Raw genomic sequence first — 24,236 nt, 5'->3', positions numbered from 1 at the left:
AGGCAGCCATGGACCTGCAAATGTTGGTCTGCAGAAACTGGAGAAAAACTAAGAAACTAAGAATTTTGCTTTTTGCACATAAACAAGGAGAGCAAAGCACTTCACCTGTTGCAGTATTTTTTGTGTGATTTTTACAAAAAATAGGTGTCTGGTTTTGACTTGTGATTTGCCTCCCAGCACAATGCACTGCAGAGGATCTCAGCTCCCACATCCTCACACAAGCATGCACACTACAAGGCTCTCTCCTCCCAGATTTCAAGCAGGCTGAACTGTGCCACACCACATTGCTATCTCCAGGATTCTGGACCAAGTTCCTAGCAGCATCCAGGGAGAAAGCATGCTGAGTGGCAAGGCATGAATGACACAGTTAAGTCAGGCAGGGCTGTTACTAGAAATCTCTTGCTGCATGAATGAGAGGGGGAAGAACAGGAGAGAAGTGCAGAGCAGATACTCTCCAAAGGCACACCAGGCAGAATGCATTGTACCTCTGGATATATATTTCTATATTTCCTCTAACAGAGACACAGAACTGAGAACATGGGAGCTTATTGCATGGCAAAAAAAGAAATGTACCATTAGCTGATTATCTTTCCTTTCATATGAATTCTACTGCAATGCCACCTTTCCTCTGCTTCCTGTGAATCAATAAAAGGATAAAATCTTCTGTAAAGAATACGGTTATGGAGAATCCAGAAAATCCTTTAGTCAAAGTGTAACCTAAATTTCCTTGAGGTCATAATGGAAATGCCTACAGATTTTCTGTTCTTTTTCCTGTATGCATCATATACTCATTTGCTAATTTTGCTTATATTTCCTCTGCAGAAAATTAAAACAACTAAGTAAATTCCTAAAAGACAATAATGAATCAATCAGAAACACCACAAATATGTTTTTGACTCCCCCAGCTTTTTCAGCCTAGTGTTAAAAAAAAGTAGTAAAATATCCAGAATATTCTGGATATCCTACTCTGTGAAAATTATTGTTATTAGTTAGAACTGCACACTACATAAAATAAGACAATTTTAAGCTCAATTTATACAGAGATTGAAGATTGCCTTTGATTTTTTTGTTTTGAGATTTCTTTGGAAGTTTTGGTGTTTGTGTTTTTTCATTAGTTTTGTTTTTTCCATTTATGAAACAAAATATTCTGCTTGGTGAACTGGTTTGATGATGGAATTGCTCCTGAAAGTTATTTGTCAGTGAAAGGAGTAATGAGAACATAATAGCTAATCCCTGAAAAGTTCAGCTGGATTAAAAACAATTTGAATGCTTTTTTGGAACAAAAAAAAAAAGCTGTTTGCAGATGGTCTTCATTATAAATGCTAGAAGAGTTATTTCACAGCTTTAATAGAATGTCTAGTCAATATCCCCTAGGCCTTAATTTTTTTGGTTTCAGAGATTAACAGTCTCTTTGTAGTCATCTGCTTGCATTGAAGAAATACATGCACCATAGACACACATAGATATATCTATACATACACATATTATCCCTTTAATGCAAGTAGATAACTATGTATTTTAATATATTTGCATATATTTATATTACAAGAAAAATAATTAAAGAGATATGATGTTGAGAAGCCTACTGCTTCAGATTAATTTTTCTTTTGAATCTGAAACTAAAGTTAAGAAAGCTAGCAATTTATTTTATACTATACTGTTGGTGTCAATTACACATTGCAAAACTAATTTCCTGCTATGGAGAAAATGGATGTACCCTGGAGAACACATCAGCCTCCATGTCACCCTGCTGCCTTGACTTTAGCTATGGTACCACACACAGGCAGATAGCTGGATATATAGTTATCCAGCCTGCATATATTATCTGATTGGCATGTTCACTTGCTCCTTGACTGCCATAAATGAGTGGCTGTGCAGGTGCCACTAGCACATGCATCTTTTTCTGAATGCACCATTGTAGGAGTAGCTGAAAAGCTGTTTGTCCTACACAGTCAGAAAGTTGGCAGCAGGACTGGGTGAAAAATGGCAAGTATGTTTCAAGAAAAAAATCAAAACCCTAATGTTTACTCTACATTTTTTAATCAAATACTTTTCAGGCTTTGATTTTACAATTAATGCATTTCATTCTTCTTACCTTTCTTCCTTTGACCCCTTTTTTTCCTACTCTTTTCATTTCCTGCCCTTTGTTTTTAACGACCAAGTAGAAGAGAACAACGATAAACAGAATGAATGAGAGGGAGGAGGAAACAATACCCATGAAACTGTAATACTTTTAGTAAGTTAGTTTAATAGAGATGTCTTTGTTTATCTGTCTTGAGATAATAAATGTTCCAGTAGGTGAAGATCAATTTGATAGAAAATATTTGGCTAGCTCAGCCTGTTTAGCTGGTTATAGATTTTGACCCTATCCATTTTCTCTCTTAAAATAGTACTATTGTACCTTTTTAGACAACACTGTAAGAAATTACTACCTCCTTTTGTTTCATGTGTTGGGTGTTTGCAATTTATGACCTGAATCAGCAGATACATATGTTTCATGCATATGTATAACACTTTTGAAAAATTGGCAAGAATGATCTTTGAGTTTGAAAGGAAAAGAAATAAAAATTTTGTGTTTACAAATCATGGCTTAAGCTGTTCCTCCATCTCAAGATACATGTGTTTGCTTTCTATTTCAGCAGCTGCTGGAAGCACTCTTCAATAGGAACCAAATAAATCTATACCACCTGTCTGTCTGAATTGGAGGCCAAATAATTCTGTTATTCTATCTCAACATTTAAGAAGTAATAAAGCATCTCAACCTCATTTTTCATGCCATGAAGAAAACAAACCAGAAGGGGAATAATAAGACCTTTGTTAGGCAATTTACAGGCATGTGACTTGGAATTACAGTAAAATCTTCATCATTGATCCAAAAATTCTCTGCAATCTGAAGCACAGTGTCTTTGCTTCAAATTTGGTAAGTGCTGATATGTTGCAGTTTGAATTTAATGCTGACCTATATTTATTTTACTACAAGCTACATTTTTAGGCCTTTTGATATTTAGTTTTTCCCCTTGTTATGTCTCATGGCAAGGTGGCTTTGAAGAAACTCACAGATTTGTGAGTATAGAATCAGTTAACTGAGAAAATCATCAGGATTCTTCCAGAAGCACATGGTGTGTTTATCCCTATAGACTTGGAAATTATTCTGCTCTAAACTCTTCAGGTCTCCCACACAATGTTCATAAATAAAAGCAAACTTTGAATCCCTGCCTTTAGTCTTAAATCCCAAGGTAAGTATTGACTGGAATATACTGGAACAGATCTTTAGGTTTGGATGAAATGCTAGTCTTAGGTCATTGCCATGCCTTTCAAAAGCTAAAAAAAAAGCCTACTGTAATATTTTATTTTGGTACAGGGCTGTGCAAACCTTGCCCAAATTTTGAGTGCAGGAGCTGTCAGCAAAGAGCTGTATAGTTGTAGGCAGGAGGTACTTCAGTGCACTTCAAATGAAACTTGTCCCCTCATTTCGCTTCAAATCAGCTGATTAGGAAAAATGCATTATTGTGCCAAGATGAAAGCAGATAGCCCAAACTAATAATTTTTTCTTCCAGTGAGAGTTTCATACAATCTATTAAACAGAGAATCCAGAGCAGTAATCAACACATTCACTGGGGTGTTAATGGAGAAATGGTAAAGCAGTGTATGACAGCCAAGGGACAGAGTGCACTTCTTACTCACTCTCTCCAGCCATGAAATCAGTAACTCAGATCATTTGTCTTAGTCATCTACTGTTACTTTAGGGTGAATCAGTGCACGGACATTTAAGGACATCCCAAGCAGATTTGTTCATTTCACAGGGAAAAAAAAACAAAAACAAAAATAACAACTGTTTTATTTGAAAGCCAGGACCAAGTGAGATTTAGTTTAGCTAAAGCAATATTTGACATTAGTTCAAGTTGGGCAGGAGTTCAGCCAGAAGTTATCATATGATTGGGTTTTGGGGTTTCTAGTTTTTTGGAAGTCTGTGTGAAATGATCTAGTAGTGGTCTGAGTCCAAATTCCAAAACAAAAGTGCATCCGTTCCTCGCAAAAGCCCACAATTTGCAACATTGCTAAGAGTCTCTAAATAGAAGGAAAGACATACAACCCCTTGTCTGCTCTTGGTCTGCTGTGCACATTTGAAATAAGAAGACTGAGGACATGAAATGACATCATTACCTTTGCTCTCCTGACAATTCCTCATTAGGAAAAAAAAGTCTCTGAGAAAAAAAAGAAAATAACTACTAACCACACTAACTACTCTGTTAAAGTGTCTGTCCTTATCCTATAGATCTCAGCAAGCCCCTCATGGCATTGTCACACTATTGTTGAGCCTGGCTAAGAGTCAGCAGGACCTATAAAGTGAAGATGAAACAACTTCCTATGACTTCTTTTAGAGTGATTTGAAAAGCATGTATCCTAAAGTTTCTCCAAAGTTGACTTTTCAGTCATTTGGTTTTTAGGAAGTATAAAATAAAATATATTAACAAATACAGAGGTTAAGAAGAAAATATAATGAAACATACTATGGTATTTAAATTATATGATGTTTTCCACTTTTAAGGAAAGTTTTTTTTATGTCTATCACTCTAGCCTTCCCTGCAACCAATGAAACACATGTAGTTTGCATTTAAAGTAAATATCCCATTAAACAGTTTCAATGGTAAAGGGAATAGTTCAAAGAAAAGCTTTCACTAATCTCTCACATACAATCCCATCTTTAACTATATAATTTGCCTATTCCTGGCTGAGTTTTTCAGAAAGTATGTCTTAGAGGACTGTAATTAAGAAAACAATTTTCTCAGTAGTATTGTTGTTGGCCTCCTCAGAAAACAAGTTATATTTCAAAGAGTACATCATGAAAATCAGCAGTTAAAAATATTTGCAAACCAAACTCCACTAGTCTAAAAAGTAGTGCAAAGTGCATGAAGACATGGGATATTTTCTTTGTGAACACCAGTAATAACACAGCAATAAAGATTATATACCATTTACCCATTTGTTAGTTGCATTGTTTCATCTCTATTCCTCTGCCTTCTACATCTCTCCTCCACCTTTCCAAATGCAAGTTTAGGCCAAAAAAGTATGCTTGTCATTCAGAGTTTCAATTGAAAAATCAAATTTCAAACTTCAGAATATGGTTTCGACTTCAGATAAATGTGTGGAGTACCATTAGAATAAGTGTTGAAGTTAAGATTAATGTTATGTATCTGTTTAGTTGTATTTGCTCAAACTTTGGAGTAGCTAAGAATATAATTTATCCTGAATGAGCTTTACCGAATCACACACAACCAGGTACTGAAATGAAGAAAAACTGAAAGTTATTTTTTCTATGCAGTTTCATTTGATTTTTTTTTTTCTCATTTTTGTACCATACAGAAAACAACATATTGGACTGCGAAAGTTTTTGGTTGTATTTTATATCTGTTCTATCGCAACATACCGTGAAGGCTATGTGGCTGCAGCCTATTTTTGATTCACATCAGCTAGGAGAAGAATCAGGCCTATGTAGTCCTGCAAGGACTGCAGAGATATATGGTTTCCTGGCATTGATCACAACTGTTGGATAATGGCTCCCCTCAGAGGTAGCATAGGAAGCATGCGTCAGTCCAGTAGTTCTTGCTACGTGATGTCAGGAGGAAAGAGGTTGTGCATTCTATGTGAGTTTTTGCAAACACGTATTGCAAACTCCATCCTACAATGCGATAGAGTTTGCCAGTTTAGTGATTTTCTTTTGTGGGAAATTACTATAGCTAATGAATACAATATGTTACAGTTAATGATGGAAGTATACATAAGAAATTAAAAATGAAAATGTGGTATCAAGGATTAAGATTCATTTTACAAAATACAGTGGGCTTTTTGGTTGCAGTGGAAGCATGCAAAAGAGAAACTTATCTGACTATTTTCTAATATTTCAGCTTCACAAAACTAAAATGAAGGCAAAATAATGAATAAAATATTTCTATTGATTTTGCAAGCTTGAGATGTGAATATTTGTTCAAACAGATGTTTAGAGTGACTCTGTGCCAGGCTCGGTTGTGTTTTTTGAGAATGCTCTTTCTCAGTAGTGTCTCTCAAAGTGTTCCATAGTGTCCTTCAAAGCTTATAAGCAAGTTTTCTTGCCTCAAAGCTGTTAATTTAGGATAACATATCACCATGAACTCTGTCCTATACTTCTTTGAGGGATTCTATTAAGAAACATGAAGATGAATCCTTCCAATATTATTTCCTGCCACTTTTATAAGTTGCATAAAAATGTCATTAAACTGACTATTTGAAAAGTATACTAAAATTTTTCTTTAAAATTACTCACATTTTGACCATCAGATCATTGTGGAATGCATTGGTCTGACTTGTTTATTAAACAAGGTAATAGAATAAAAGGATAATTTAATACATTGAACATATTTTTTGAGGTCTACTCATTCTTCAGATTTCTTCAATACGAAAAATAGAGAATATAAAATGAAACTAGCATGTGGCAGATTCAAAACCAGCCAGGAGTAAGTGGTTCTTCACAAATGAGGAGAAAAAACTCCAAGTCAGAATTTTCTGAGATGACCACCATCACCACAGGAAAAGTCTGGAAGCTATTACTGGTGTTAAGAACTAGGAAAACATCAGCTTACTGATCAGTAGCAGTTGAAGTAGCAAATAAAAATATAGGAATTATTAGATAAGGAAAAATGACAGAGAAAGAAAAGAACAGAGCTTTGTCCCAGTGTAGACCCATGCTGCATTGTGAATCCTATGCACAGGTGAGCCCATGTCTCCAAAATGGATACAGTGCAGTGGGAGAGGTGTGGAGAGGGGCAGCAGTGCCAATAGGATGTGCAGCAGCTGCCATACATGGAGCAGTGGAGTATCGGGGGTTCTCGTGCCTGGAAAGGACTCAGCTGGGCAAAAATATGACAAAGATTTATAAAATCATGAGTAGAAAAAAAAAAAAAATTGGATGGGGATTGATTGGTCATCATCTCTCCAAATACAGGAAGTATAGACCATGAATGAAACCTAATGGAGGGCAAATCTAAAGCAAGCAGTGGCAGATATGTCCTGCCTGAACACATCACTAAGGTGTGGAACTGCCTGCCTACTGTGTAAAGCTTAAGTGAGGTAAACAGGAGGCTGGAGAAATTAGTGACTGTTAAATATGTGGTTTTCATGTCTAGCTCAGCAAAATCTTTAGTGACAAAGTGGAGGAGGCAGGGAGTATTTTATTTTAAAAGTTTGTTATTCTGTTGATAAAGGATAATTCTAAGTACATTCTTGATTTCTAAAGGAATTTCAGATTCAAACATAATCCTTAACAGAAGAAAAAAAAAACAAAAACACATAGGTATTTTATAGTCTCTTAGAGATTATGAAATAGCACGCATCACCTGGAACGTGGAAAACCAAGACTAAGAGTAATTTCTCTTCTCTCAGTCTTTGCATTGGCAGTTCTGAAACACTTTTGCACAGACACATTTTTCTCTCATGTCGTTGTAAGCCTGACCAGTAGTATTCTGCATTTGTTTTTAAAATGGTTGAGTAAGAAAAAGAATTACTGGAACACTGGTTTTCAAACTTTGGTCCATCCCTCTCTTCCACTGAAAGGTAAACCTGTCAGTCTAGTTGTGTCCTGTTTCTGGTCAGGACAGGGTTTATTTTTTGCAGTAGCCAGGAAAGGTATGGCCAGGACCCTGAGGTTATTGTATACCACCCCACATCATTTTCCAGGAATAAAGAAGGGTTTGCTTCTGAGTCAGGATGTTGGGGTCGGCTGTCATCAGTATTCTTGTTACTGTTCCTTTTCTTATCTCATTGTCATTTCCAGTAAATTGTTTTTATCTCAACTTATGCTTTTTACTTTTTGTGCCTCCAGTTCTCCTCTCCAGCCACTGTCAGGGGAGGAGGAGAGGGAAGTGAGTGAGCCATGCACAGTTTCAGTGGGAACATTAAATTGGAGAATATATTTCCTAAACCATGATAGGTTGTCAGGTTATAGTGAATGGCAAGGGGAGAGCAAATCTTATTCAGTAGGTAGGTCTGAATATAAACCAATAAATAAGGTGTACACAGTCCTAGCTGAAAAAAGAACAAACAAAAATTCTCTTTTATCACAAATGCTCAGGAAAGGGTTTTTCCCCAAATGTAAGTAATAAAATGGATAAAAATTGATTTATGCATCTTGCATCATCTGAACAATATACTAACTAATTTCCTGGCTATAGAAGCTGAAATAACCTAGCATTAATTAATACACTACCAATTATAAGAGCCAAGCACAATACAACAGAACAATATTTCACATTTCTTCATACCCCCTTGTTGAACACAATTTGAAAGATGAAACAAATGAAGAGGCTGTTCTCTTTAATAATGTATGTTATGCTAATTAAAAATAAGATCTGAGATGCCAGATGTAGGATTCTTTATGTGCTTTCCACAAAGAAAACAAAACTGTTGTTTTTTAGGCCAGTGAATTTCTCTGGTTAAAAAAGCAAACACCCAAATCTCAATATAATCTTAGGACAGACATCTAACTGAGACTATTACTGTTAGAACATATGTAACAACTGCTAAATGGTTTGGATGCTTCAAATATCAGAATATTGAACACAGAATTATCTCAGATAATCAAGATACCTCTATGGAGTCTGAGTTCAAGAAGGATGCATAGTAATTCCGGAAAATCAGAATCCTTTACTGTATTTCAAACAATGGGCTATGAAGCTCTGAAGATCACCTCTCCTTTCAAAAGCCTGTGTTTTGAGTAGGTTAAAAATTCATAGACGCTCCCAACACTACAATGCATCTCCATGATAGAGTGGAATCTCACTCTGCAGGAATGAAATATTGCTCACATGAGTGCATGAATTAGTGCCATATGACCTTCTGTCATTTAGAGATCTATCCAGTACAAAGATAATTAAGACTATTATCCAGCAAATATTCTGACAGCATCATTTTCTCATCACTTTCTGTCACCTCTCAATACATGACTAGTTTAGCCTCTATTTTTGTAAAATTCAGAACATAGAACCTATATGAGAAAAAAAACTCTACCGGAGCAAGTTTGCTTTATATCATATAATGTTATTAATTATATTCTATATTTTATAAATATATATTTATATCATATGGTTATATGATATTATAATTCAATATGATATGATGATATGATATGATATATGTTGATATGATATGATATGATATGATATGATATGATATGATATGATATTATTATATTGCCACAGAAAAAAATGCCAGTACATATTAGGGAGCAAGGGGAGAACCCGGGATACAAATGAAGGCCACATTCTTTCAAAAGCATGTCCTTGTTACTGACTGCTCCAAAGACATCACCCTCACTGTGAGCATGGAGGTGACGTGCAGTACTGGCCATATAATTTATATGGCTTTGTGTAAGCAGCTCTGACGCAAACCTGAGATATTCTGTCTCACCAGGGGACAATCTGTCTTACTGCTACCAATATGTTACAGCTGACACTTCTTCTTAATAACAAATGAAAGCAGTGTGTGTATGTGTATACACACACACATGCATACACTTATATATATACTTTATCTCTGATGTGAGGTGCCGTTTCTTCCCACAAGTCAAGGGATGGAGAAATCCAGTATTGCTTCTTCTCTACTAAATGTTCTCACATGGCTGTTGTTGAATATGGCCATTACTGGCTTGAGAAGTAACAGCTTCATGTACCACATTGTAAAAATAGAAATTAGTCAGTTTTCCAATTCAGCTGGCAGTTTTTGTTTTTAATATTTTTATTACTGCAGACATCATCGTCCAGCCATCTGCTAAAGATGAGACAGACAATAACTGAGCAGAACTGGAATGAATTTTGCTGTATCTGCAGCTGGGCATTTCATTACTTTATTCTGATGGGGAATTGATGGGGGGAGGTATTTTGTTCTTTTTTTAGAGGCAATCAAAATGTGATGCACAGGAACACTTACATGTGAAAAAAGATACTGTTTTTTGCAGGAAGACTGGAAGACCCATACTGACCTTTGTTTACCACTCTCCCATCACTGTTGTGACAGAAGCAGCCAGTCTCAGTTCCTCCTTCTGTCATTCCTGAGGCTCTTCTGATAACTGAATTAGCAAGATTTTTGCAAAACTGAGAGAGGTGTTAGGTTAATCTGTCCCAGATACTGCAGCTCTCTTGTATCTTGCTTTAGCACTTCATGCTTCCTTTCCCTCTCCTCCAGAGTTACCCTACACATGAAAAACATGACCATCCTCCACTGCAGAAATTGGCAGTGAGCAGGCTCTTCCTTCATTAAATACAAAATTACACCAGAATAGATAATTAGGATGAGTAGCTAAAATCTCTAGGAAAACCACTTTTTTTATAAAGTTGGGTGAAAGTCAAATAAAACACTGCCTATTAGGGTTAATATTAAGTCAAATGTGGTGGATGGGGTATGCCCTGAAAGCGCACCAGCAGCTTTGTGCGCACAAAGTGTGCAGAAGTGAAACCCTGAAGTGCCATGGCAGCTTTTATATTAGATGTTTCTGGGATTTTGGTGGTCTTTAGCCAAAACTATTCCTATACAGTTATCCTGTTGATCTATACCCTCTCATTACAAATACAGTTCCTTCTGTTTGCTCTTTCTGTGGGATTGTTCAATAACTGGAAAAACTCACTGGATTAAAAGATGCTTAGAAGCACAGTATTTGCCACTTGTGTGGAATTACAAAGAAATGCAAGAATTACCTGTATCAACTTCAACAAATCTCAGCATGAAAGCACAGTAGAATAAAAGAATGGAGAAAACACAGCTAGAAGTAGGACATAAATGAGCCCTGATCCAGTGCCCATTGATGTCAGTGGAAAGACTTGCACTGACTTCACCAGATGAGGCCTGTTGTGAAGGTCTGAAAAATGCTAACGATATCTTTATGCAACATAATTTCAAAACAAAATGGGGATGCCTTTTTTTTTAAATCAATGGGTTTTATAATATGTCATCGCATCACAGAATGTCCATGACCATAAGAAATTGTAGCAAGGAAAACAGACAACAGAAAATCTTTTTAATTAGCCTTCAATTAGTCAGAAACTTATCTATGTCAAGAAAGAATACAACAGAGGAAAATATGCAGTAACACATTACAGCTGTTCATTTTGGAAGACACAAATAAAATAATTTAATCTAATTGTTGTCTTCTTACATTTTTACTTCCCCCCTCATACCATATTTCTCTTTGAGACATCTCTCAGCACAGTTATATTGGAACGCTATACAGGAATTCTTGCTCCTTTTTATTATTTTACCATATGAGGGTTCAGGCATGTTGTCAGGTCATTTGACCTCCTTAAGTGCATTGGCAGAATGATATTCATGGCCAAGAAATTTTCCTTGTTTCCTTTTCTAAAAGTTGTTTAAACTAAATTACAATTTGTATTAATTATAGAAAGTGCATCCTTAATTAACTGACGAAATACTTATTTTTTTTCCCCAGACATCTCTTACATTTTAGTTGATGAATCCAATGATGAAAGAGATGGAAGCTGACTTTCAAGTTGTTATTTTGTCTTATTAATAAGAGGGATGGAATGATGGAGGAAGAGGTGATCGATACACAAGGAAAAGATAAGACGCATTCGCAATTTCAGTCCAAAAACACATATGTTAATAGAAGAAACTACAAGAGCAATCTTTAAAAGAAAGCTTTTTTGGTGAAAAGTGATATATAGGATCTTGATTTAGAAATTATTCTGTCTACTGTAGTGACTAAAAAACCCAAACCAAAATTAATGGGGATGACTGTTCCAAACTCAAGTGCATACAAACAAACCTGAGAATGTGCATTTTCTGTAGTATCTATTCACACCAGAGGAAGGTTGTATCAAACTGGTGCATACAAACCCAAACAGAGGTAACCTTTTATTACAGGAAATATGCTTCCAGGAGCAGGATGTTATTAAATGTGAATTAGTATCAATTGATTACCCAGATAATTCTTCAAACTTATCTACTTTTTCCAACAACACTTTTTTAAAATTTTGTGACAAAAATCAAGAACAGAAGACATACAAAATAAAGTAATTTTTACAAATTGTATCAAGAGCAAACATGTATTTTGAAGTCAGTTTTAGATAAAGTATTTACAACCACTGAAGCTGTCAAAATTTTTTATTTGGCTGTAAGATCAACATTTCTGAGCTTAATTTTTTTTCCTCAGAGTTATGATTTTTTTCCCCTTGGAAATTCTGGGTACATTTTCAGAAGTGGTTAGGTTATTTAGGTGGTCTTCAGCATCTAAAGGTCTGCATTTATTGTAGAAATCCTAGCAAATTGAAAGTAGAAAAACATTAAATTTGCACAATCTGGAGCTCCATTAGAACAGCCTACTTCAAAGCACCAGTCTGACAAAGCACTTAAATCTTTTCTGGATTTCTCTCTCAGCCATAATCTTCCCAATTTTAGCAAGGCATTTACATGCTTTATGTCAAGAACTAGTTTTAAAACTTTACTGAAACAGAGCTGAAAAGTTGCTTTACTGATTCAAAGTGCCAGAGCAATTCAAGTTTTCTCCCCCTTTAACTGTAGGTTATGTGCACTTTGCATTCCTTGTGAGCTGCTGTTCTTATACACTGCTCCAACCTTCTGGAATGCACTGTGTACAGACAGACAGCATCTACCAACACTCCTCAGAGTGCCTTAACACTTTGAAAGAATAGCAGTTTTCCCGATCAAATATATGTTGCACGTCCAACTTATGAAAAAGAATTACTAAAATAATCTTCACATAACTTATTTGAATGCATGAATTTGAAGTCAGAACAAGGATTTGAGATCAATACAGGATTTGAAACTAGATATGCAATTTTATTATAAAGGCAGGCAAATTAGCGAGATCAGGGTAGAAGTGAGAGAGCTCATAAGGGGAGGAGAACATCTGCCCAACTCAGGTGGGAGCATTATTCTTTTCCAGAGGTTAATATGTTTCAAGACAACCTCAGAAATGACCAGCTTACTTTACAAAAATGACCTTATCTTCAGATCTTACAACGTCTGGATTCATATCCAGATCATACAACATCTTCATATCCAGATTGGATCTCATGTCTCAGGTAAGGTTTCCCTTTTGTACTCCTCAATACTTCACCTCTTCAGTTACCATCAGTGAACTATCACTAGTTTTGTTCACTACATGAGGCTATGGATCTTATTTAAGTAACATCAGCTTTACTGGAAGTTAAATCTATACCACAGAAATGTTTAAAACAGTTAAATGGAAATATAGTCATATTGCTGAGCATGTACCCAAGTACAGATCTTGTATACTCAGATTCTGAGAAACAAACAGTCTCTAACTCGTCTAAGACTCACAGTGTTACAGGTCTGTTCCTCATAGATCCAGATACTATTTTTATTGCTAGTGCTTTAACTCATTTCCAGTTGTAGAAATTTCCTCAGCAACTTTTTAAGTTGCTTGTACAGATACGTATGTCATATCACATATATATCAGAGACTGCAAAAATTCAGCTTTACAATTTGGTTTTTTTTAATGTAGTTGAAGTATGTTTATGATGATAATCCTTTCACATGCAAGGTGTCCTGTTATACATGGCTGACTGGGACTAAAATTCTACCACACTGAAATTGATGCTAGAAAATGATACGCAATCAAAAGATTAAGTGGGGACGGGTGTCATAAAAAGACATCCTGAAGTATCTTTTACATTTACTAAAAAGGTTGTTTAGATATTTATAGTTACTTAGATATTTATTTATTTATTTATTTATTTATTAAGTTCATGTCCCCTAGGAATTACTTCTTAGTTTAGACCCTATCTAGGATTTTTTTCAGATAGTTGACCATTTTCTTTCTAGTTATTCAAATATGGGCTTGTCTAATGTCCTTTTTGCTTGAGCAGGAATTACACAGTGTTGTTGGAAAATATGCACAGGAATCAACCCTCTTTTCCAAAATACTATGCTAAAACTTTTTTTTTTTTTTTAATTACATATAGGACCTGTTGTACTCTGCTAGAACATGTACTATCACTGTTCCTTTGGAGGCCATTTCTATTTGAAGTGAGACTCTCAGATGCAGAGGAATAAAAGTATTTGGTGAGACTGCACAGATCAAACCATCCGTGTCTCCTATGAGACAGACACATATGAGTACACAGGCAAGTAGCCCTTTGGAATTTAAAAGAAAATAGAAAACAACTTTAAAATCTAAGGAGGAAAGCATAAGTTTAGTACGGAGGTTAAATTAGACACAAGCTTGCAATATGTGTACCATAAGGGTTGGAAGAGGAGCAAACTTCATAATGAGTAGCATACAAAAGCGTCTGCACAGCCACTACATCTGTAATCTGTTTCTTTGGAGTAGCAATAGAGGGACCCTTCTTTCTCCTTTTGACCTTATTATAGCACATTACTAGAAATATTTTGAAGACTTATACCTATTTTAAAAATAATACTCAGTTCCACGTTGTGTAACACCAATTATAACAGTAGGTGGTTGTTGAACTGAAGGAAAAAATGGACCACATTTTACTACATGTGGCACTTGGATCATTTCATCTGGCTTTTCAATAAGTTTAAGAACTGGCATGTTTCACTGGAAAAGCTGAGAAGACATCCAGGCACTGAGAGATAAAGCAGGAGGTTCACAACAACTACTCCCGTAAGAAAATGATAGGCAACAATCCAGAAGCTCTCTAGGCTGGAATCATAAGCCTTGTCAAAGGAAGATAAGGCCTGGGAAAAGGAAGTAGATTAAAAATATAAGAATTCTGAAGAATTGTTCCTCTATTTCTTCTCTAGAGAGCTAATATTTCCTGATCAAACTAACATTCCTCAATTTAGTGAAGACCAGGGAGGGACTGCATACACTAGTCACCCCAGAAATCCTGAACACTAAGAGATAAATCTTTAAAAGTGACAAAGGAAATCAGAGGATGCTCTATCATGTAAAATAATTCTAAACATTCAACTGTCCTCCATTTCTAAACATTCAAGAGTCTCTCCTCTTTGAAGGGACTCTTCAAAGGACAAACTGAAGACAGAGTCTTTGGCACAGTTCCCAGAATAGCACATGCCCTCTCTCTGGTATGATTTAAGGTGTCTGAGTATCATTACGGAAAACAGTTTTTCACTGAACCTGAATCTTCCATTATTGCAAATACACTCCTTACAGTTAAATAAATTTTAAAAAATTAAAAACCCTCTTTGGTTCCATATTTATATCAGAACATCCTTGTATATCTGATAAGTCATATACTGCAAACAGTTTTGTGTCTGAGTTTCAGAAGGAAGTTGAAATAATGGAAACTACCTAGAGGTAGAAAAGTACAGTGTGTTTTCCAATGATTACAGGGGAAAAAAGATCTGTGAACTAGGATTCTCGTTTTATTCCTGATTTTATCAGAGGCTGGCTTAAGACACATCCACCTTAGGTGTTTCAACAGCTAAAAGATGCTTGGCCACAGCAAGACAATTCACAGTGCCAATTAGGAACATTTCTCCTTAGTCATTCAGCGAAGAGATTTTTTTGGGGGTATGTGTATTGCCAGGCTGTAAAACAGTCAATGGAGACAGATAGACTACTTTTAAGAATGAGTCAGAGCAAAAGCATCAGAGAGTTATTCCTGTAATTGCACTCTGAAGAAGCCCATCTCTGACTGTCCAGTACAGAAAAAGTGCTTAAGCATCACTGGGTTTCTTGGCATCAGCTCAGTCCCAGGGTAACTGATCCCTCCATGTTTCATGAGAAAGCTCAGCCAGCTGAGGACATTGTCACATCAGTCACAGGATCTCTCATTTGAGCCCCAGCTGCCCTGATCACTCAGGTGGCCTCTCTGCTAGCTGAGGCTGATTTGACCTGGGAAGAGCCAGCTGTCTCTGCATGCAGAACCACCTTGTAATACTAGCCTGGACCGATAGCAGTGTGCCTGACCTGGAACATTTGACCCAGACAGTCCTATTCAAGCCTGGTGCCCACACTGTGCAGGCTGGAATCATGGGGACATAGAGACTAAACCAGAGAAAATTCTCTATCTCTGGTTTTATGGCATTCAGAGGTAGCAGGAAAATACTGAATTTCTGCTGAAGCAAGTTTCTGACATTAATATGGTTTTATAAAACAGTTCACAAGAACAGAAGCAAGCATTTCAAGACTAGATAGTGACTTGGTATAACCAAACTGTCCTTGGAGATGCACTGGGATGGACCTCTCTTTGGTACTGACATTTGTATTTCTAGGTAGTCACCAGTTTTTGAAAATAAATAATTGAATAAACAGCAGAACCTAATATAAAAGAACACTTAAATATCAGGATTATCAGACTGCTTTTAAACTGTGATTTTAATAATCTAAATTCCCTCTGATTCGGAATCACTTTTCTGGCCAGTGATACTTCTTCCCCTCATCCCAGCTTGCTTCCAGCAGGTCTAAATATTCCAAAATAAGGGCTTCAACCTCCTATCTCCTCATTGTTAATCTCCCAAAAATCTTCAGCTATGCACTTCAGTTTCTCAACTGCTGCCATATGGGGAGGCTTGAAAAGCAGAATCATGACAGCTGCATCCACACAGGTCAAGTATTACCCAGTTGTGCTGCTCCAAGGGCTGTGCTCCCTGAGCATGCCATTCCATGGGGATGGAAGCTTAACAGCTTCTATTACTGCACTGTCCTGCTTTCTCTGCATCTGGATATCATAGAAGAATGTTTTATGTCACCAAATTATTAATCTTCAAAAGCTGCAGTGACTTGCATATGATATATTTTCAGTGCTCTGTGTCTGAGGGACTTAATTCACTTGTTTTGGTTTCTAGAAAACACTATTTCACAGTCCTATGGATTTCAGCATTTCAGAATCTTTGGATTTCCATTTATTAATCCAGTAATCTTTTATTCTTTTCATATGTTAACCACCATAAATGTACAAGAGACTTTTTTCATTAATTATCACTTTTTCTTGCTAGAAAGTTATCGGTGCGTTCCAAAAACAAAACCACTTTCTGAGTAGTGAGTTCATCCAGATTGTGCAAAACTGAGTTCATACCAATACAGCTCTGATACAGTACAGATACTCTGATACATACTCTGATACTGAATTCATACCAATACAGCAGCTCAGTAGTCTAACTACACAGAATATACTGTATATACATATATAATATGTATATACTGTATATTCTGTGTAGTTAGAGTACTGTCTGGAAAGTTCCCAATGAAAGCTCTGTCAAAGGCATCTATCAAAAAAATCCATTTTGAAAAATCCATTTAAGAAAGATATCTGTTTTTCAGTAAATTAGAAATAGAAAAAAACCAGAACAAGTTAAGAATAATGAGGGCAAGCTACTCTTGAACTGCTTGAACTCTTGAATCTGCAAATGAATTATGGAAAATCTGACAGACAAACCAAGGTAAAATGACATAATTTAATTTCTGCTTCTGTGGGGAGAGGAGGAAAGGGGGAAACTATTGTGGTTTTGAAATCACAACAGAATGAACTCACTCTCTTTCTCTGACCTATTCATTTCTCAATACTTATTTTTATAGCTCATGTTACGAAGTTGTGTAATGATAATTTATAGGTCAGCTTGACAGAACCAGGCAGACAGTACTCAACATGATCCTTACTGTTCCTGTCCACAAATACAAAAGCCTATATTACTTCTCCTCTCACCCAGACTATTTGAACCTTTCTTACAGAGGTGTGTAATGAAAGGAAATACATGAAAAAAAAAAAAAAAAAAAAAAAAAACAACGAAAAAAAGGGGAGAAAGGGCAGACTTTTACATAATTCATCAAAAAACATTTCTAAAAACCCAAAGAGAGCAGCCAGCAAGGATGCAACATTCCAAAAGCAATTCAGAGAACGCCTACAGAATTGGTGCCCACAACACAGACAGATATCTATTTTATTTCTGGGTTTATGTCTAAGACTCTGAGTTCAGCATTTCAGCAGCTCATCATTACGCTTCCAGCGCAATATGAGTGTGGCTTGCCATGAGTGCAGAACTGATAATTCATCCGACCAGGAGTCGTATCCAAGCCTGCCCAGACATAAACACACACACTAGAGGCAAAATGTGGTTCCTATGTATAGGAAATTCTATTTTCAGCTAATAGGTTACCTAAAAATAAACTCTTACTCAATTGCAAGGGTTTCCTTCAGTCCATTTTATTAGCAGCATTAAAATACAAAGTCCAATTTTGATTTGAAAGAACTATTCCTATTTTAGCAGTGTCAGGTGGCTGGGTTCCAGTATTGTGTGAATACACTTTACATTCTTATAAGCAACTGAGCATTTTTCAAAGGGACAGAACTTTATATTTTGAAAAATATCCTTCAGTGATTTTCTGCCAGCTGAAGCATTCAAAGTGTCTGCCCTCAAGAAAGATTCAGTACTTTTGGCAACATTTGCAAGCTCGTCTGTTTTTTCCAATCCAGAAACATTTCCTTTGCCAGACAGTCATCTGAAATAATGTTCTTACACAGAAAGTACATGTTCAGTATGTTTTGCATTTATACGCTGTTAAAGACAGGAGTTTGGAGGTCCTGGAGGCTGGCACTGGACTACAAGGGCAGTTACTTTCAGACTGAAAATGAAGACACTGGAAGATGGCAAAGGTGATTAAAAAAAAGCACTGGGATTTCTAAAACCATGACTAGAACATTACTCCCAGGCTTGCGGGGTCATGGGGTCAAGATGCTAAAGAGTAATATAAGATTACCCAGTAGAGAAGGCTGTAATCAAATGTCAGCCCCTCACTGAGAGGATGGGAAGAAAGTCAGCGTTCAGCTCATGACATTTGGCCAGGGGGCTGAGTAACAGACATATGCCCCCAGGTATTTCCAAGGTGAAAATGCTGAAGGAATGGGAACAGGACAGCAATTCTCTTGATGTGATAGAAAACCCCAAATTTCAAATTACAAATGAAACTTTCTGGAGTGAGGGTTTTTGAATTATTGTTTGAACAATGGGGTATCCTAACAACACAAATTACAGATTACATAGTTCATTTTATGAACAGAAGTTCCCAAATGAAACAGGATTTGGAATCTACCATGATTTCAGATTTTGAGGGATCTGTGAGAATCTCTCACAAAGCATAGTCTGTCTCCATTAGAAAAAGGGACAAAGTCAGAGAATTTAAGTACATAAAAATATTTTCAGATGTGAAAACAGCATTCTAAAGGCTTGATCAGACACAGCTGGATATCAGACTATGCCTGACAAATGTAGCTGTTTCCCCAGCTGCCTATTAGGTTCTCCTGATAGAGGTTATAAACTCTCAGCAGAGCAGCACTGGCAAGCATTCCTAATCTGATTCTCTGTAAATGTAGATAGCTCATAGAAAGAACATAGACAGTAGACAGAGGCCTATGCTGCTCCTTTACCTCTTCTGCCCTTCATTCCAGAGGGCATTCAAATGCATGTCCCAACAAATTACAGACCAATCTCTCTACAGTCTGAAACATCATCATATTAAAATTTATTAAGAATGTGTCAGTCTAATATTTTTCAGAACTAATATTTTTTCTGGAGAAGCCTTTCCTTTAAAGTTTCATGATGACCTTGGTTTTCCCCTCCTTCACTCTTTTGAGTAAAAGAAATACTGTTTTCTGTGTACAAGAAAACAAGTACCACAGAAATTAAATGCACATACTTCCCACTGACAGTCTTCTAGAGCTGCTTTTCTTTGTTTTCTTTTTGGTGCCTTTTTTTTTTTTTTTTTGGTGTTTTTTGTTTTGTTTTGTTGGGGTTTTTTTTCCTTAAAATATGATCTCAGAGTTTAAAGGACTCATTAATCAAGCTTCATGCCCCAAATTCTCACAGAGAGCCTGGACTTTTTTTTAAAAATCTGATCTGAAAGTGTAGTAAAAACTGTGACATACACTGCCAATATGTGTCTTTCAAGAAAATCACCTACTCACAATTATTAAGAAAAATGCTTCTCTTTATATCTTTATGAAGCACATAAGCCTTTTCTTTTTATTCTCTGAAAGTATCTCTGTGCAATGCCATGGCATATATTATCTCTAAGAGAAGGTGAGCTAGGGTTTGTCCAGAAGGCAACTCACAGAAAGAAGGTATTTTTCACATATATTCACAAGAACCACTCAACATCTAAGCATGGCCAACTTGTCATTCCCAAGCCAAGGAGAAGATACAGAGCCTGTGCCAGTCTAGTTCCAACACACAGAGTAACAAATAGCAGTCCCTGAGGTGATGGCAAGCCATCAGCAAGCCCCTCCTGGGCCACTCAAATATATTTTTAACATTACAGAACAGACACAAAATCCCAGCTTGCATTCAGCCTGCAGAGAGGTCATACAAATACCACGGATGACAACAGGGGCTGCTGGGGCTCCCATCTGGAGCTGCTCTGCTCCTTGAGAGCAGCTCCAGCACAGCTGGGCCCCCCAGCCCCAGCAGCAGGCATGCTGCAAAGGCTGGGTGAGGATGGCTGCTAAGAGAACACATGCAGCTCTGCCTTGGACCAGGCACAGTGTGTCCAGCTGTCCAGTCAGGCAGCAGCCCCGATCCCCAAGGCAGCCTGCAAGCAGGATCCTTGATCTGCTTAGCTGCTACAAGCTGAGGGCACCTCCTGACAGAAGGCTGGCTATGAGGCACAGATCAGCTGGAAAAGCACAGTGTGACAGTCCTGTGTGAATGCTACCATTGTTGTCAGTGCACAGTTACAAGTACACAAAGCCACACTGAGGATTTGTGGAGTCCTTCCTAAGAAAATGCTTTTTAGGCTCTTGCAGCCTACCATCCATTTGTGCTTTTATTGCAGTTTCCCATTTTACATGTCACCCATTGAAAACATTGGCTATCATAGTTTCTGTTCCTCAGATTTCACCTACTTGTCAAACTTTTAGCAAGTTTTCTCCAGTGTCTTCCTTCTGTAACACATTTCTCCACCTCAGAGTTTTCTTTCCACTGCTTTTTCCATCAATTTTTTCAGTTTATGCTTTCAGATTGCCCCAAGTAGAGTCTTAAAATAGCCCTGCTCATTTCTTTCTCTTTTACCAATCACTAGATCTGAAAAAGTACTTCTGGGAGCTCCAGACATTTTCTGTCATCTGCTAAGCCCTTCCTCCCTTCCTGCGATCCTGCCAAAGGCAGCAGAATGGTCACTGAATTAAAGGGTCAGTCACAATGTACAAAGGTTTTGTTAAATAAATTTTCTTTAAAAATAGACTGCCCAAAAATAGACTCTATTTGTGATACTGCCCTCACATTTTTAGGATCTTGACTTAATAATAAGAAAAACAAAGTGCAGATAAATTCTCCTTTTGATTTTTAAATCAGTAGTCTGAAAGAGTATTTCCTTCTTTAGTGAGAGCTGAATTGAGCTCTGACTTTTGCTTAAGTTCTCCTTTGGCTTTAATAGCTGGATAATGCTTTGTGGTTAAAAGTTTGTTTACTAGGCAGCTTCTACAAACACTCATCACTATACTCTTTCTTCCAGTGGCATACACATGACATGGCAGATTTACTAACTAATTAGAATATTTTACATCAGCAAGAAAAATATCCACTGTCTCTTTTTAACCCAAGAAACAAAGGAAACAGCCCAATGTGTCATTACGCCTGAATTAATGGTAAAAAAAGGTGTAATCCTTGGACCATCAGGTCTATGGCTGTGTGCTTCAGCACAGAAGTCCATGCATTGGATTGCTTTGTTGTAAAATAATAATGCTTCCTTGACCTGCCACACAGCGGAAAGTCTTTAAAGAACATAGTTTTGTCACAGAACTAATTCTTAATATGATGGACCTTGGTTGCTTAGTTCTCTAATACAGTCACAGAGAAGGTCCTGGCCAGATTTAATCACGTTTCTGTTGTGACTAGCCCTTGGGAGACCATGGCTTAGATTTCCTTCAGTCCATATAAACAAGTTTTTATTACTTTATTCATACGTGTTGTTTGAAATTAGATGATCTGTCTTTTTCCACAGGTTGGAATATTTTAGCAGTAATTCTAAACTGCCTCAAATACATGTTGTAAAATTTTCTGCATCTGTGTGGTTTTTATATTCCAAATTTTTGTTTCCATATTACAAATGTGCATGGCAGAATCTAATAAATCTAATGGTTATTGCAGTTTTGCCCATTAATATTGTGACTGTAAGTCTAGGCAACAGGCAATATTTTATTAATTCTGAGTATCATATTATATGCAACCATCATGATTGCAGGAAGAAATGTAGTGCAACAGATCAGTAAATTAACTAGAAGGTACTGTGAAATCTGGGCCCAAGGCTACGGGCAACTGAGTCAGAGACTGGTAGAAGAATATCTCAAGATCTGGAGAAAGATTCTGTGCTATTTCTTCTATCTTCCCCCTCCATGTTAACAGGCAGCAGCACTGAGAACAGTTGTAATGAAGTATGCTGGGTTATTGAGCAAAGAGAATATCTGGACGGGTGTGCTGGTTTTGGCTGGGATAGACAGAGGCTGGTACAGGGCCAGGTTTTGCATTTCTGATGAACACAGAGTTGATAGTTGAGTTGTTTTTGCTGAGCAAGGCTTACGCAGAGCCAAGGGTTTTTCTGCTGTTCCTATGGCCATGCTGGTGAGGATGCTGGAGGTGCCTGGGAGCTTGGGAGGAGACACAGCCCAGATAGATGATCCCAGTTGACCAAAGAGATATTCCAGATTATATGACATCATGTTCAGTATATAAAGTGGGGGCAAAAAGGAGGAATGGAGGATATTTGGAGTGATGGTGTTTATCTTCCCGTTCACCATTACAGGTGACGGGTCCCTGCTCTCCTGGAGATGGCTGAACACCTGCCTGCCCATGGAAAGTGGTCAACGAATTCTTTGTTTTGCTTTGTCTGCGTGCATGGCTTTTGCCCTTCCTATTAAAGTGTCTTTGTCTCAACCCATGGATTTTCCACATTTTACCTTTCTGATTGTCTCCCTGATGCCACTGGTGACCAAGTGGCTGTGTGGTACTTGGATGCTGCTGGTTAGACCCCAACAACAGGCAGACAAAGCCATGGTACTAGTGCATGTTGAAACAATTGTCATGATATATTATTACAGTCAGCCAGAGCCAGTGAGAGCTTTACAACCCAAGCTTTTAGCAAGGAACAAAGGAGGGAAGGAGGGAAGAAAGAAAGGAAAAGGTGAGGGTGAGAGGAAGAGAGAGGGAGGGAGACACTTTGGAAATAGTTTTGAATTTATAGAAAAGACAATACTAAACAAGCACAGAAAAAAGATCAAAATAAGAAGAGAGGATTAAAATTATAAGACTAACTGCAGCATACAATATTTCCTGAGAATCCAGGCTCACATATCTCATTCACACACATGAAACATAGCTCTGACCAAGTCCTACATAATACAATGCAATTATTCAACTAAGTGCTTTAATGCTTCATAGAAAATTTCTAGGTCTAGGAAGCCACCTTAGAATGTAGAATGGTAATGCTTCCATTCTTGAGAAGCAATTTGTATACCAGGGAGATAACTTACAACACCAAAGCACATTTCAGTGTGAAAATGAAACGTATTTCTAGTTAGTTCAACAAACCAAATCAAAACACTTTCCTCTGTCAATACTGGGATATGTTATTTCAATTTAAAAATAAAAAACATGATAAGGTGTTGTTATTTTTGCATATATATGTTGAAGTGTTTCTTTGCAAACAAAAAGGAAAATTGTATTTCACTTACTTGATTTGATAAGAAATTAAGTCAAGCAATGAAATGTTGACATTTCCTACTGAGTGGACATTCAAATTTGTATTAAGTCTAGAAGACAAGTGTTTCTTTTTCAAGGAAATAACTCCTTCATCTAAGCAAAGGTTTTTGAGTCAATCATCTCTCATACAGAGATGCTTAGCGGTAACTTGGTATGCGATAGAAGGAAATATTCTAAGTCAGTTTACATAAATCAATGAAGTGCAAATGCCAAAAACTTTGTTATGCAATTATTCTTCTGTGCAAAAATAAAAGATTATTGGACAGAGTATTGGAAGACTTGATATCTCAGTGTTTTGAAACACAAATAAGCCACCCTGGAGCAGATAAAGCATGGAAGCAATCTCCACACCATTTCTCCACATGACACTGAATCATAAACATGCGGTTATTTACTTCTCTTCTACTAAAATCTTTCACGTTTACTGCAGAATTAGATTGTGCAAACAGGCAGAACAGCTGAGCCACAGTAATGTTTCCCAGCAGTGAATTTTTCATATGTCAAATTTCTCAAAGAGCAATAACGACACAAA

General features: G+C 37.0%; 2 long non-coding RNA genes across 6 annotated transcripts in view; one reads left to right on the top strand and one right to left on the bottom strand.

Annotated features, from left to right (window-relative positions):
* Positions 1 to 24,236, bottom strand: part of LOC135303024 (uncharacterized) — a 313,352-nt gene that overhangs the window by 209,181 nt on the left and 79,935 nt on the right. The window lies entirely within an intron of this gene.
* The window catches only part of LOC135303023 (uncharacterized), a 37,258-nt gene that overhangs the window by 7,341 nt on the left and 5,681 nt on the right, over positions 1 to 24,236 (top strand). Inside the window, exons 2-5 of one of the 3 annotated variants that reach the window (XR_010364561.1) lie at positions 2,166 to 2,236; positions 2,643 to 2,920; positions 11,471 to 13,085; positions 13,990 to 14,151. This is a non-coding gene — a long non-coding RNA (uncharacterized LOC135303023). Of the gene's footprint in view, positions 1 to 2,165; positions 2,237 to 2,639; positions 2,921 to 11,470; positions 13,086 to 13,989; positions 14,152 to 24,236 lie in introns of all 3 variants that reach the window. The other 2 variants (XR_010364559.1, XR_010364560.1) reach the window with 2 other exon arrangements.

This window comes from Passer domesticus, chromosome 6 (assembly GCF_036417665.1).
Source record: "Passer domesticus isolate bPasDom1 chromosome 6, bPasDom1.hap1, whole genome shotgun sequence".
Lineage (NCBI taxonomy): Eukaryota > Metazoa > Chordata > Aves > Passeriformes > Passeridae > Passer > Passer domesticus.
Note: the sequence above shows the minus strand (reverse complement) of the source record. Positions and strands in the feature narration are given on the sequence as shown.